This window comes from Sus scrofa, chromosome 16, assembly GCF_000003025.6.
Source record: "Sus scrofa isolate TJ Tabasco breed Duroc chromosome 16, Sscrofa11.1, whole genome shotgun sequence".
NCBI classification, from domain to species: domain Eukaryota; kingdom Metazoa; phylum Chordata; class Mammalia; order Artiodactyla; family Suidae; genus Sus; species Sus scrofa.
In genome coordinates this window covers 44,389,923-44,404,975 of record NC_010458.4, presented here as the reverse complement: position 1 = coordinate 44,404,975, position 15,053 = coordinate 44,389,923, and the positions used below count along the sequence as shown (strand labels likewise).

The 15,053-nt window shown below is 37.8% G+C and overlaps 1 long non-coding RNA gene across 1 annotated transcript in view; it reads right to left on the bottom strand.

The window, feature by feature from the left end:
- LOC110257247 overlaps positions 1-15,053 on the bottom strand; it is a 57,192-nt gene that overhangs the window by 898 nt on the left and 41,241 nt on the right. The gene's annotated exons all lie outside the window — the stretch shown is intronic.

Sequence of the window (15,053 nt, the reverse complement as noted above, 5' to 3'; positions counted from 1 at the left end):
CGTGGGTCGCAGACACAGCTCAGATCCCGTGTTGCTATGGCTCCGGTGTAGGCCAGCAGCTACAATTCTGATTAGGCCCCTAGCCTGGGAACCTCCATATGCCGCAGAAGCGGCCCTAGAAATGGCTAAAAGAAAAAAAAAAAAAAAGATTAAAAATAAATTTGTAGGAAACAGAACAGATTAAGGTAGAAGGAAAATGAGAGTTTCAAATTACTAAAAAGAACAAGTAGAGAAAAAACAAATTAAGCTTAAACTCTCCTAAAAGCCACAAAATCAGATTTTGGGGGGAAAGATTTTGGGGGGAAAGTTAAAAAAAAAAATCAACAGTTAGTGGAGTGTGGATAAACTAAAGCAGTCTATAATCTCCCTCTCTCTTTCTATCCATCAACAGTCCCGAATTAGTTTAAAAAAAGAACAAAAATTGCTAGTGACCATTCAGTTTCTGAGTGAGTCTGATATCCCCAGGAAAGGGGGTCCTGCTGTACCAGGAGCTTCTTGGATAGAAAAGTAGTGGAACCCAGGAGTGCCTGGAAACTGCCTTGGGACACCCAGAGCCTCATGGCTCCCAAGTGTCCTTCTCAGCTACCTTGGTAACAAATACAGTCAGTCCTTTGTGGTCACGCATCCACAGATAAGGAGGACCAACTGTCCGCTGCCATTTTACATAAGGGGCTTGAGCATCTGTGGATTTTGGTATCTGCGGGGGATACTGCAACTAATCCCCCCATGGATACCAAGGGGTGACTATATATGACTTCCACAGCTGATCCCAACAGCACAGCCTGGCTTCCCCAAACTCCCAAGCTCTCCACTCCCTCTTCTTCGTCAATACTTCTTCAGAGTAATAAATTATGACCCCAATTAACAGGAAACCTGAACAAGATTAGGAGGCTAGGTAGGAAGTTGTAGAGCTGGAATATGAACCCAGCAGTTTGAGACTAAAGGGTTAAATGCTAATCATTAAATTCTATGCAGTCTTGTAACTACTATTAATTCCTGTACCAGTAGATTTTTCACATCTTATATAAGACAACATTTTCACTTTTAGTCATTGGGGATTTTTTTTTTTTCATAATTCACAACCTTCTGCTGAATAAAAACAAAGCAACTTTAATTTCATCTCAAAATACTTCCTGTTTCTTCATCTTCCTCTCCCTCTGCTCCCTTTATTTTCTTCTCTTTTTTTTCCCCTCTCTCTATTTAAAGGCAACATGTAGACATTGTTGAAAAGCATACAAAATAAGAGGAAAATATCCCATCAAGTGCAGACAACTAAAAATAAGACCTTAATAATGGTGTTATTCAAGTGCCTGAGTGTAACTCTAGAGACTAGGTCATTTCAAAAGCTTTTCTCCAAAACATAATACTCATTTTTGTATAGCAGCAGTAAATGATTGTGCAAGATCCATAACTAGAGTCACGTGTTCTTTACTTGTGGGACAGAATAAAAAAATAACCTATTCCATTTTGTTACTAGAAGTTTACCCTGAAGTGATGATACTGTGTTTTCTCTTAGCCTCATTTATAATCACTCCATCTCGGTGTACCAAAAACCATCTGCACTGGAATCTTGCTGATAATCATTCCTCACAGATGTCTAATGGAATATAACAAAAATAAAATAAGCATGGCATCAATACCGAAATGCTAAGTGGTGTCTAACATCTTGGTGTTCTCTTTCCCTTTAACATATACATGACTCATTGATGCTTCTGAGCCACTAGTAGAGAGGATAGTTTTAAAATCATTACCAACAAAAATTTCCATCCACAAACTCTACCTTTTAGCTTCTTATACCACCTCATTTAAAGTCTTTTGTGTTTAAAAGTATTTAATAGCCCTAAAAGAAAGTATTATGTGTTTCATCTGCTGGTCCAAAAGAAGCAAAAAACTAGACTATTAACCCGCTGTGTAATCCCTGCACAGACTAGAGCGCCTTTCAGTGGGAAGCCAGGCTCTGCCAAGAACAGGGAGGACTGCAGTTTAAACATTACAGGGTCAAGTTCAACATTTGTTCCATTCACAGAACTCCCACTGACATCAATGAGAGTTTTGTGCAGAAGAGAATTTCGTCCTCAGTTAAATGATTTCCGTAATGCCTTCTATTTCGCCAGAACATATTCCACAAAGAATATAATAAAGAAAATATATGTAGTAATTCCTTTTTTTTTTTGGCCTACTCTTGATTTCAATAAAACTTCATCTACAAAAAAAGTGTTTTTCTTATAGGACATGACTTAAAAGATAAATAAGTCATTATGCAGAGAATATAAATAAACTTTTAGACCATTCTAGACTTATCTGTTTATAATTTCATTTGTGCGTGTGTATAATATACATAATTTTTTTGCCTGCAAAATAAAAATCACAATTGAACTTGGCCATCAGCCTTTGAACCTTTGAAATTTTATGCCCTACAATATATCATTGACTGATGGGGACAATGGAGTTCTTAAGCTTATTAGACAAAAGTATATGAAACTATCAATTCCACAAATATTCCTAGGTAAATAAAGGCTATTCAACAGGAAAAGTGAAGGCACTAAATTTTATATAATGATTATAAGCATAGGCAGTCTATATTAGTGATGAGTTTGAAGAATGTAATTTTATTGTTGTTAATACAGTAAAATCAATGAAAAGTAATAAAGTATTTAATAAACATATATTTATAATTAGCCCATTGTTTATATGGCTTGTAATTTTATTTATTTATTTAGACCATACCCAGAGCATGTGGAAGTTCCCAGGCCAGGGCCTGAATCCATGCCACAGCAGTGACCAAAGCCACAGCAGAGGCAAAGTCAAATACTTAACCTGCTGCACCACCGGGGAATTCCCATGTGACTTTTAATTTTGAGACCTTTAAGGGAAAATAAAATTTTAGAACAGTAAGTATTAAATTTAAGGGGAAAAGAGTATTAGATTTTCTTTTTTCCATAACTATAGGAATTATCTGCAACATCTCTATCACTTGGGGAAATTACACATTAACTTACATTTCACCATAATTTAAGGTCATCTTTGACTTTTAAGATTGAAAAAGAATATCTGAGGCTTTGTCTTCTTTTTTTTTTTTTTTTTTTTTTTTTTGCTTGTGCTTAGATCTTGGAGAAGCTCCCAGGTCAGGAATTGAACTGGCACCACAGCATTAACAAGAGCCATTGGATTCTTCACCAGCTAAGCACCCAGGGAACTCCTTGAGGCAGCTTATAGACGCAAAAATCTGGTGTGTGTTTTGCTTGATCTTCAGAAATATTTTAAAACAGATTGGATTCTAAACATTATTAGTATTCTATAAAAAGCTTTGGCTTGACACATTCATACTTCACATAAGGGAGATGCTCCTATTTTTCTGTTGCTCAGGAAAGTATTTTAAAAGGCAATCTGGGGAAGAAGAAAACTGATGGAAAGGAAAAGCTAAGTGGAAAACAAAACAGGCACTCTGGCCTATACAACCACTCACACTCCCTGTTGTGTCCAATTATGGCTCAATTGCAACATTTTGAGGGGAGGCGAGGGGGGCAGTTTGCAGGTGTGGCATATGGAAGTTCCCAGGCCGGGGGGTTGAATCAGAGCTGCAGCTGCTGGCCTACACCACAGCCACAGCAATGCCAGATCCAAGTCACGTCTGTGATCTATACCACAGCTCACAGCAATGCTGAATCCTTAACCCACTGAGCAAGGCCAGGGATTGAACCCACATCTTCATGGATACTAGGCTGGGTTCATTTCCATTGAGCCACAATGGGAACTCCTCAACTGCAACATTTTAGAATAAATTTTAGTTTCAACAGAGGTTCCATTCCTCCTACAAACTATAACTCTGCCAAGACTTCAGAGAATTGTGAGGTCACCAACTACAACTTACTAATGGTGTGCTCACCTGTAATAAATATAGTATAAAAAAACCTGAGGGATTTAAACCTGTATCAGATATCACCCACATTTGTGGACCCAGTACTCGGATGGGCATTTCACATGTGATACCTCACAAGATGATTTAAAAGATACCATATTACAAAGTTTTAGTTAAATCTATAAGCTATCTGGGAACCTCAGAAGGAATCAGTTGTTTCATGGTCTTAGGAATCAAAAAAGTCCCTGCTTATGAGTAACCATGATAAATAGACTGTCAATTCTTTCTTGGTCTTTTGAGTTGAGGACTGTTCACCAGATGTGTGGGATGATGTGGCAGTTTGAAAAAATACGTGTGCAAATTCTTTGACAGTCTTCTCAGCAAAAATGTAGTCTGTGAACTCTCTCCTTGAAAATGGACTGGCTTTTCCTTCTGCTTCCACTGGAATACAGAGGAAATGACACTGAGGAGACTTCCCAGGTGCAGGCATAAAAGGCAATGGGCTTCCACTTTGTTCACTGGAATATTGGCTTTAGAAAACATTAGCTACCAAGTAAACGCTCTGTCTACACTGAGACCATTAAGTGTGAGAAAAGTCCAATTAGCTCACATGGGGAGACCACACGGAGAGGCCCTATGACTACATACAGGAATTGAGAAAGAGCTGCCTGGCCATTCTCAAGCTGTTCCAGCCTCTCTTCCCACTCTCCCCTGCCCTGCCCCTGCCTCCCACTTCATTCTGTTACAGTTCCAGCCACCAATACCTGAGAAATTATGCGAGCCACGACTGCCCAGACAAGCTCTTCCCAAATTTCCAACCCAGAGAAAAGATGAGATATAATCATTTAAGCCAGCACATTTTGGGGTGATATATTACATAACAATAGTAACCAAAACAGATATAAATTTTTTTAGAGAAAATTTTTTTGTATCTGAAAATTTCAAATACATTCTAGAATAGCTAGACTGTACAATGAACTTGCATGTACCTTATCCAAATTCAACACATTAAAATTTTTGCCACATTTGCTTTATCTGTTCCCTCTTTTTTTTTTTTTTTCTTAGCTGAAATATTTTAAACCACCTCCCAGACATTGGGTCATGTCAAGTATCATCTGATGCTTCAGTATGAATATATTTTAAAAATAGACATTTTCCTACATTACCAAAATTTCATTATCACACTTAACAAAATTAATAATAATTCTCTGGCATCATCTAATGTCCAGACCATAATCAAATGTCCTGATTGCCTCAAAAATGCATTTTTACAGTTCTTAGAATAAAAATTTCAACAATGTCTACATAACAGTATTTGGTCATTATGCCTCTTTTCTTCTTTTCATCTAAAACTGTCACTCCCTCACCTCCCCTTTCCCTTATGCCATTAACTAGTTGCAGAAGCCAGATAAGTTGTCTGAGGAATGTGGTGTTATTTAACTTGCTCCTTTATCCCCTGTAGTTCCTGTAAATGAAAGTTGAATCAAAAGAATTGATTAGATTCAGTCAACTTTTCCTCCCCACAGGGATAGTTGATAAGTGCTGTGTGCTTCATGAGGCATCACAACAAAAAGCAGGGAACATCTGGATGTTCCACTTTTAGAGATGCTAAGACTGATCAGTCATGTGCTGATGGCCTTATTATCCCTCATGGCAAAGTTCCCATTCACCTTTCAACTAACAGATTCATTCAATGATGATTGTTGCCTGAATCAAGCATTTCATGATGCTACTGGGTTGTCACTGCTTCTAGGCCTTTCCACTAGGTAGTAGTAGGAAATGCCTACACTTGAAAAGGGAAAAACCTACTGATAGTAATGATATTTCTAATTCAAATAGGACATTGTAACACTATAACCCTGAAGTTTTTTTGTTTTTTTTTTTAGCTTAGATTCTTTGATTTTCTACTTGTTTCTTTTACACTGAAAACCTGCTTCCTAATGTTGACATAATTCCTTATCTGCATTAATTTATAGTATATTTAAGATAGTTTCAAAATAATAATAGCCATATTGCCTCTACCAATACAGATACAGACTACAGTGTATGATTTCTTTATACCTCTCTTTATTCTTAGAATATGTTTTGGTAAGGTGGTATCCTTGAAAAAATTATTTTCTTTGTATGTTTTTTGTTGTGTCTTTTTGTATCACTGACTTGGTGTTGAGTTCATCTGTTTCAATTCATTAATTTATTTCAGCTCAAGTTAGATTTAATTGTTTCAGTCTGTCTTTATTTTTTATAGATTGATTTAATTTTTTTTTTTTCTTTTTATGGCTGCACTTGCAGCATATGGAAGTTCCCAGGCTAGGGGTCAAATCAGAGCTGCAGCTGTAGGCCTATGCTACAGCCACAGCAACACTGGATCTAAGCCACATCTACAACTTTCATCACAGCTTGCGGCAATTCTAGATCCTTAACCTACTGAGGGAGGCCAGGGATTGAACCTGCATCTTCGTAGACAAGCTATGTCAGGTTCTTAACCCACTGAGCCACAACAGGAATTCCCCACATTTACTTGTAAACTTTTATATTTCTGCTATTTTTAAAATTGGTTAATTTTGCTTTGAATAGAAATCATTTCCATGATTATTAATTTTTATATATTTTAATTTTTTCCATTATAGTTGATTTATAGTGGATTATTATTTTTAATAGTCAAGTCAAATAAAGATAACCATGATATATTTACTCCATTTCAGCTGGATAGAGAGTCAACAGGAAGGTACAAAGTATTTTTTTTCTTTTTTCTTTTCTTTCGTTCGTTCATTCATTCTTTCTTTTCCTTACTTCTTCTTTTTTTTTTTTTTTTTTTTTTTTTTTTTGCTTTTTAGGGCTGCACTCAGGGCATATGGAAGTTCCCAAGCTAGGGGTCAGTCTAATTGGAGCTACAGTTGCCAGTCAACGTCACAGCCACAGCAAAGCAGGATCTGAGCCACACCTGCGACCTACACCACAGCTCACAGCAATGCCAGATCCTTAACCCACTGAGGGAGGCCAGAGATCGAACCTGCATCCTCATGAATACTGGTCAGGTTTGTTTCTGCTGTGCCACAACAGGAACTCTGGTACAAAGTGTTTTGAACACCTTTTTCCAGGATAAGGTCAGCAGCTTTCTAGAAATGCTGGAGGGAAAAAAAAAAAAAAAATCACATAATTACCTTTCTAAACCCAGTACCTTCTGATTCTCCAAGGTATGGGGAGAGGATCAGGGTTCAGGTAAGGCCTGAGTTTAAGAAACATTCATCTTCCAATTTGAAAGCTTAATTGTACTTTGTTAGTATATTCCCATGGCAGCAGGCTGGTCCTAAGACCCAATCCCTACTTGTTCCTCATATTGCAGAATCATCAGAAGTGAGTTCTGGTTAAGAGTTAATAGAATTTAGAGTTCCTACTGTGGAGCAATGGGATCTGTGTCATCTTGGGGGCTATGGGACACGGGTTCCATCCCTGGCCCCGGGACGGTAGGTTAAGGATCTGCATTGCTGAAGTTGATGGTTAGGTTGAGATTGTGACTCATATCTGATCCCTGGCCCGGAAATTCCATATACTTTGGGATGGCCAAAAAAAAAAAAAAAAGAGTTAGTAGAATTTGCCCACCCCACCCCTGCTGCTTTTTTAAAGCTTAGAGCTCCTGCAAGGCTCCAGGAACCAATCCATTCCCTTAGATGAACATTATGAATTCCAAATCCAAACCGGTCCTGGATGGACTATTAAATGGGAGTACATTTCTTTGGGCCTCTCGGCTGGCCCTTCAGACACTGTAGACTCAAGTTTGGAATGCAGTAAGCTACCTGGGTTTTGAAATGCAAATGAAGAGCCGCAAAATAAAAAGGTTTCTCTATAGGGAGTCTGCTTTTAACTTCCCATTGTATTGACTTAATTTTCCCAAATAAAAGGTATTTATTCATTTAAAAGAAGAAATGCTATTTCCAGAACTGTCCAAACAAATATAAATTTAAGAGCACTGCAAGTTCACTCCTGAAAGAAATGTGAAAAGCAATTAAAATTATCAATATTAACAATACTTTTAGAATAAGGATGAGAAAGTAAGGTTCATTCCAAGAACTTGTCCAGTCATGCAGAACTGAAGTCTGAGCATGCAAGTGACTCAGTTAATCAGAGTCGAAAGAAGAGACTGAAATAGGCCTTTGAGACATAGAAAGAATACGTAAAAACTGGATGGGGAGGGAAGAATTGGGAAGAGGGGAATAACATACACTCAGTACTATATAAAATAGGTTATTAACAAGAACCTACTGTATAGTACAGGAAAATCTACTCAATATGTATAACTGATTCACTTTGCTGTATACCTGAAACTAATACAACATTGTAAATCAACTATACTACAAAAAAATTAAATTAAAAAAATTAAAAATAAAATCAAAATATGCTTACAATGAAAAAAATACTGGATGAATATGCAGAAACCAAAATATCCAGAGGATTTTGACATTGAGAATATTTTCCACACTCTTGGTTAAGACTTGATCACATAAATTTCTACTGCCCAAAATCATGCCTCAGCCATTGTGCAAATACCCAGTATTAGACATTCTTATTTGAAAAGAAGGGGTGTCTCCCACTGAAAGGCATGTACGAATAACAATAAATGTATACTCAGTGTCCATTTTCCTTGTCTATAGAATGAGGACATGGAATATAGAATTCAAAATAGAAGATAAGGCCCAAGTCACTCATACTTCAGTTAGAAACTATTTGTTAGTTGTAAATTGCTTCCCTATTTTATTCTTATTTAGACCAGGATTTCCCAACTTCAAGATTATTGACCTTTTGGAACTGATAAGTTTCTGTCGTTGGTACCCTGTGCATGACAGGATGTTACCAGCCTCCCTGGCTTCTATCATTAGATGCTAGTCCTAACAACCAAATAACTCCCTGGGGAGGCAAAATCAGTCCCAAGTGAAAGGCAAGGATTTACACTATTATCAAAATTAGTTTGTCATTTCTGCTGGCACATACCAGCTTGACAGTAGGAAAAGTAGCCTAAGAGACTACAAGAAGAAGCTGGCCCAGGAAAAAGAAAATTTATTGCAGATAGTTTGCAATGTAGATAATCAACAAGTCATTTATGGAAATTAAATATAGAGCTAGGACCATCTTATTAGAACCACAGTTCTCAGCTGGTACATAGTGAGTGATTAAGGTTGGCGTAAATACCGGACATGGTCATAATCACCTTCCGCCACCAGACCCCAGCCACTGAAGATCAAATCAAGTATTCCTTTTATAGAACTGAATGACTTGATACACATTGTGCATTTGAGAGCTGGCTCGTTTTTCATTCATTGACATCTGGTCTAGCAGAAAGGCTGCCAGATGCTTGGGTCACGCAACCCAATCTCAGAAAGTATACGGCCTGAGAAAACATGGAGGTGAGGAGAAAGGAATTTAAGAAAGAAGGAGTAATCACTTGTAACTTAAATACAAATTTGGTGGTGTTGCTGATGCATTTAGGCAAAGGAAACTTTAGTCTCCTTTACATGTTTTGTATATATTTTATGGACAAAAATCTTACTTATATCAGAAAGTCGTAAGCATGACGGTATATGGATTTGTGCTCTGAAGACCAGTACTACAAAATATAGGCTGAATCTCATTTCTCCTCTGGTCAGTATCTCCAAGGTTACCACTAGACTAATTCCTAACAAAAGAGATAATTTTGCCTGTTTTTGTACTTTTTTAATCATGTGTGTGTGTTTATTTTCTTTCTAAAAAATTAAAATATAACTGATTTATAATGTTGTGCCAATTTCTCCTGTATAGCCAAGTGACTCAGTCATACATATATATCCCAGGAGACTGGATGTAGTTCCCTGTGCTATGTAGTAGGAACTTGTAGCTTATCCATTCTAAATGTAATGTACTTTATTTAAATGGAATAATATAATATGTGTTATTTGGTGTCTGGCTTCTCTCATTCAATATTATTTTGTGAAATTCATCCAGGTTGTTACGTATAACCATATTTTTTTCTTTTCCTTGCTATGGATTATTTCAATGAGTTAATATACCACAATGAATTTCTCTACTGTTTGGTTGATTCTAGTTTGGGGTTATTAAAAACAGTGATTATCTGAACACAACACAGGCTTGAAAATGTATATTCCTTAGGAGAATACATATGTTCACACATTTCTTCTTGTTTTTCCATTAATCATACTGACTGGGTCCTGAACTCTGTTGCCTGTCCAGTGAAGCATTTAGCAAAAAATGTTGTACAGATGTGCCTGTGGGCTGGGGAAAATTTACTCAGTTGTACTTATGTCAGGTTCAACAATCATACTATTTGCATATTCAGTAATGGATTTCCATCTACTTATTCACCTAGAGAAAAAGCTAGAGTTAAGAGATATGTCTTGGCATTCCCTGGTGGCACAGCGGGCTAAGGATCCAGTGTTGTCACTGCTGTGGCACGGGTTCAGTCCCTGGCCCAGGAACTTCCACATGCCACAGGTTTGGCCAAAAAAAAAAAGATATGTGCAACAATTTTAATAGTGAAGTTGGTGACGATGTCCAGAAAAGGCATTTATTGTATACCTAATATAGTGTCTGGCACAAGGAAAGCACATCTTTGTTGAATGAATGAATAAATGAATGGATATATGGAAAAGTAGATGTCACATGACTAACTTAGGGACAAAGTCAATATGGCTAATAAGAAAAAAAAATGTTATTTAAGAAAATAATATTATCAAGGTAGAGAAGTTTGCCCAAGAGAGCCAGAAAATGGATGAGCTGGCTCTCAAGCTCAGGTTATCCAACTTCAAAGTGCTTTATCTCTAAACCAGGTAGAATATCAGAAAAAAATGCTAATAAGGATGAATATAAATTCCTGGATTTAAGAGGAAAGATTAAATTGCACAAGTGCAGAAGTGCATACTGCTTATAGCCACAGTTCATATAAGCAACCTGAGGGCTTTGGCTGACCACACTCTCAGCTGAGCCCACAGTGTAATGCTCTACTAAAAAAGTGCCTGCCACCTGAGGCTACATTAATCAGCACAGAATATCCCATTTGAAGCAGTAAAAGTCCTTTTCAATCCAGCTGAGCACTTGTCATCTTTCTCTCCCTGACCAACATCTTGGGTAGGATATTTTAAAAAGATTCGGCTCCTTGTCCCCGAGTTCCTGTGTTTTATTGTCACTAGAAATATGCAGGTTTCCCTGCATGTCCACCAGAAACCAAGAACAGTTTAAGACACTCCAATTTAACCATCTTTTGTTTCAGGTCTAATTCTTGCCCTCTGTGTGACTGTTGCCTTAACTTGACATCAAGGACTATCTCTTACTCCTGGTCCACACCTACGTGGGGCGTGGCCATCGAATGTCTTTGTTTATACCTCACAGACCCAAGCCAGCAAGGTTCACTTTCACAACTAACCTGGGCCCTACTAATTTGGAAAAGGGATTTCACTCTATCAGGGAACATTTTAATTGGTTTAATTAGTTATGGGAGTCTTGTTAGAACAGACTCCCATTTCTGATCATTTGATTATGCTAAGGACATAATCAAAATTTTGAAATATATAGAAATTATAGCTCAGATACACATTTAATCTTAGCCAAAAGACTAAAAAAGAATGTGTTATATAAGGAAAAGCAGAAGAAACTGAAGCGTTTACCGGGATAAGAATGGCAATGACATGTAGTGGGCATGATTGTGTTCTGCAGGTGAACAACTGATATAAAGAAAGGGGAACAGTCTTAATCTTATTTTACAAGTAGGAAATGCAAATGGGTGGAAGTTTAAGGAGGCATTTTGAGTTAATGGGAAGAAAAACAACCATAAAGAGGTATCTATAGCAGTCACGTTTCTACCATTTAGAAAATATACTGAAACTGGAAAATTCAGAGGGAGAGTTGGCCTCAGACTTAGGAGGAAAGTGGGGCAAAAATACAATAGAGATAAGGCATCCGCAATATCTTTGAGTCATTTGAAATTATCTCTAAAGACTGGAGTATTTTAGAGTCGATCTCTTGGAAGAGATTGGTCTTTTAAGTATTTTGAAGAATAGAATGGAGATGATTTTCAGGGAAACAAGGGCAGACTGTTCAACACAATACAGTTGGGGTTGAGAGAAGACAATAATGGGTGTAGTAAGGGGCTCTCTGTTTGGCTAGACTTGAACAAGAAGTGTGCAGAAGAGTGAAAAGAGAAGAAATTTGAGACAGTGGCAGAACAACTGATGAATAAGTCTTATTCTAGTTCTCAAGGTATTTATGAAACACTTTGTCACAGACTCCTAAAAGTTCTTAAATGTTTATTTAAATGTGAAATGAGATCTGCTTATCTGGAAAAGAATTACTATATTGTTTACAAAAATATACTGACAGGTTATTAAAATATCACATCATTGGATAACTTACCAAAAAATTTATGAGAATATTTATAGACATGCCATTTCTAAAGAAAATATCAAAGCAATACTCAAAATATCAAGATACTATGCTATAATATGTTTTTTTTTTTCCTTCCTTCCTTCCTTGATTTCCCTCCCTCCCTCCCTTTCTCTCTCTCTTCCTGTCTCCCTTCCTTTCTTTCTTTCTTCCTTTTAGGGCTGCACCTGCAGCATATGGAAGTTCCCAGGCTAGGGGTCAAATTAGAGCTACAGCTGCTGGCCTACGTCACAGCCACAACATAGAATACAAGCTGTGTCTGTGACCTACACCAGAGCTCACAGCAACACCAGATCCTTAACCCACTGAGCGAGGCCAGGGATTGAACCCACATCCTCATGGATACAGTTGGGTTCATAAGCCACTGAGCTACAATAGGAACTCCCATTTCTTTTTTTCTCACTGCAGTGGGCAGGGGATAAAACTCACACACTGCAGAGACAACACTGGATCCTTAACCTGCTGCACCATAGCAGAAAGTCCTAACATATATTTATGTATAGCATATCTTTGGAAAAAGACACAAGAAATTGGTAGTAATTGCCTTTAGGAGGGAGACCCAAAGGGCAGAAGTTGGGCTAGGAAGGAGAATTTTCTTTTTGGCCCTACTTGAAATTTTATAACATCTGTATACATTACTTATCCAACTTTAGCTGAATTATTAATAAATAAAATAGTAATCTTTTATTCCCATTCCAATTAGTATCAAAAGTTTGAAGGGCCCTTATACATTTTACCATTGATTTAACTGTTGGTTTTAATCTCCCTCCTTTTCCACATTATCTGGATCTTGTTTTAATATGTTCTTTTTGACAAGGAACATGGCTAAATAAAATAGCTATTTGTTCTAACTTGTTATTTGAGGGCAAGTCCTTGAGCCAGACTTCTTTTCCTTGCTATTGATCACTGTGGCACCTAGATAGGAAAATTTTAGAGGCAGAAATAGCTAGAAGTAATTTAAGTGATCCCCTCTCAATGGGTCCAATTTTCTCCATTCCCACTGATACTATGTTAATCTACAACATTGGAAAATCTCTCCTGGTTAGCGCCACAGTCTCCTCCATGGTCTCTCTCCAATTCATTCTCCACATTGTGGCCAAAGATCTACTCATGTCACTCCTGCTCAGAACCCTGGGGTGGCTCACCATTGCCTGTAGAAAGAAGTCCAGGAGTTCCCATCGTGGCGCAGTGGTTAACAAATCCAACTAGGAACCATGAGGTTGCGGGTTCGGTCCCTGCCCTTGCTCAGTGGGTTAACGATCTGGCGTTGCCGTGAGCTGTGGTATAGGTTGCAGACACGGCTCGGATCCCGCGTTGCTGTGGCTCTGGCATAGGCCGGTGGTTACAGCTCCGATTCAACCCCTAGCCTGGGAACCTCCATATGCAGCGGAAGCGGCCCAAGAAATGGCAAAAAGACAAAAAAAAAAAAGAAGAAGAAAGAAGTCCAGACCCTAGCCTTTCAGGATGTAGCCCCTGCCTCTTCATCATCATCTCTTGCACTCCACCCTTCTATGCTCCAGTCTTCCCATTCCTGACCCTCTCTTGCTCCTGGAAGGGTCTGCTACATCATCTTCACCTGGCAAACTCCCATCTTGAGTTCATACAGATATCACATCCCTAGAAAGCCTCTCAGCCCCTCAAACCTGCGTTAAGAAACCCTCCCAGGTACTTCAGGGCACTCTGTACTACCTTTCATTGTCTGTATTTCACTGCTCTGGTTTCTACACGAGACTCTCACCTCCATGAAGACAGGGACCATACAGGGACCAAACACATATGCTCACAGTTATGTCCCCAGACGTTAGCACAAATCTCAGAATGGATAAACACTTAAGTCTATTCTCCCTTATGTGTTGAAGAGTTAGGTTGTCATATTTGGTAATGGAGGCTTGCCTGACAACAACATCAGATAAGAGGGATCTTATCAGTTGAATTTATTAAGTTGTATGAATATAGTTTTGTTCATGAATATTGTCCTTGCTGAATTCCTGGAAGGAAGACATTAGAATGTTTCCCTTGGGTTGAGGGTATAGTTTTGTCCAGGACTCTCTAAAGGCTTGCTCTGCCATTAGAGAACTCTGTAGTTTAAGAATATCTGGACATCTAACTTTATTTGATTAAGTCTTTATTAAGTTTTCCTGAAAAGGTTACCCTTTGTTTGCCACTGCTCTTTTTCTTATAGCTCCAACTACCTCTCCACAAAACACTCCTAAGTAACCTCTTTCCAGTCTAAAATATTTTATCCTAATATGAGCACACGATTTTACCTCTGAATGAAGGGGCTGAAATTCAATTCTTATAAAATCATACATTCGTAGTTTATCAATTTTAAGATGACGAAGATTCTTTTTCCTTTTCAAGGAAGAAGCAAACATGAAATTAAACATAGCCAACAATTTTAAGATTCATCACAATTTCAGATACACCATAATACAGAGGAATCTGAATCTTACATATGCACACACACACACATATTCATTTGAAGAAAAGAATAAAAGACAATACAGCAAAATATTAAGGTTTGTGGGATGTGAAAATATGATTAATTTTTGTTTTCTACTTTCATTTTTCCTGATGTTCCTACAAGAGGGAGGGCTGTCATTTTTGCATAATCAGCAAAGATTAATAAACTTTAAAAAACAGGCATGTTGTATTTCACATGTTTTTTGTTCTCTGCCAGGTGCTTGAGGTCTCTGAGTTTTCAATTTACGAAATGAATCTCCACATTCCTATCTTAACTTTGGCCTATATACTCCAACCATTTGAAACT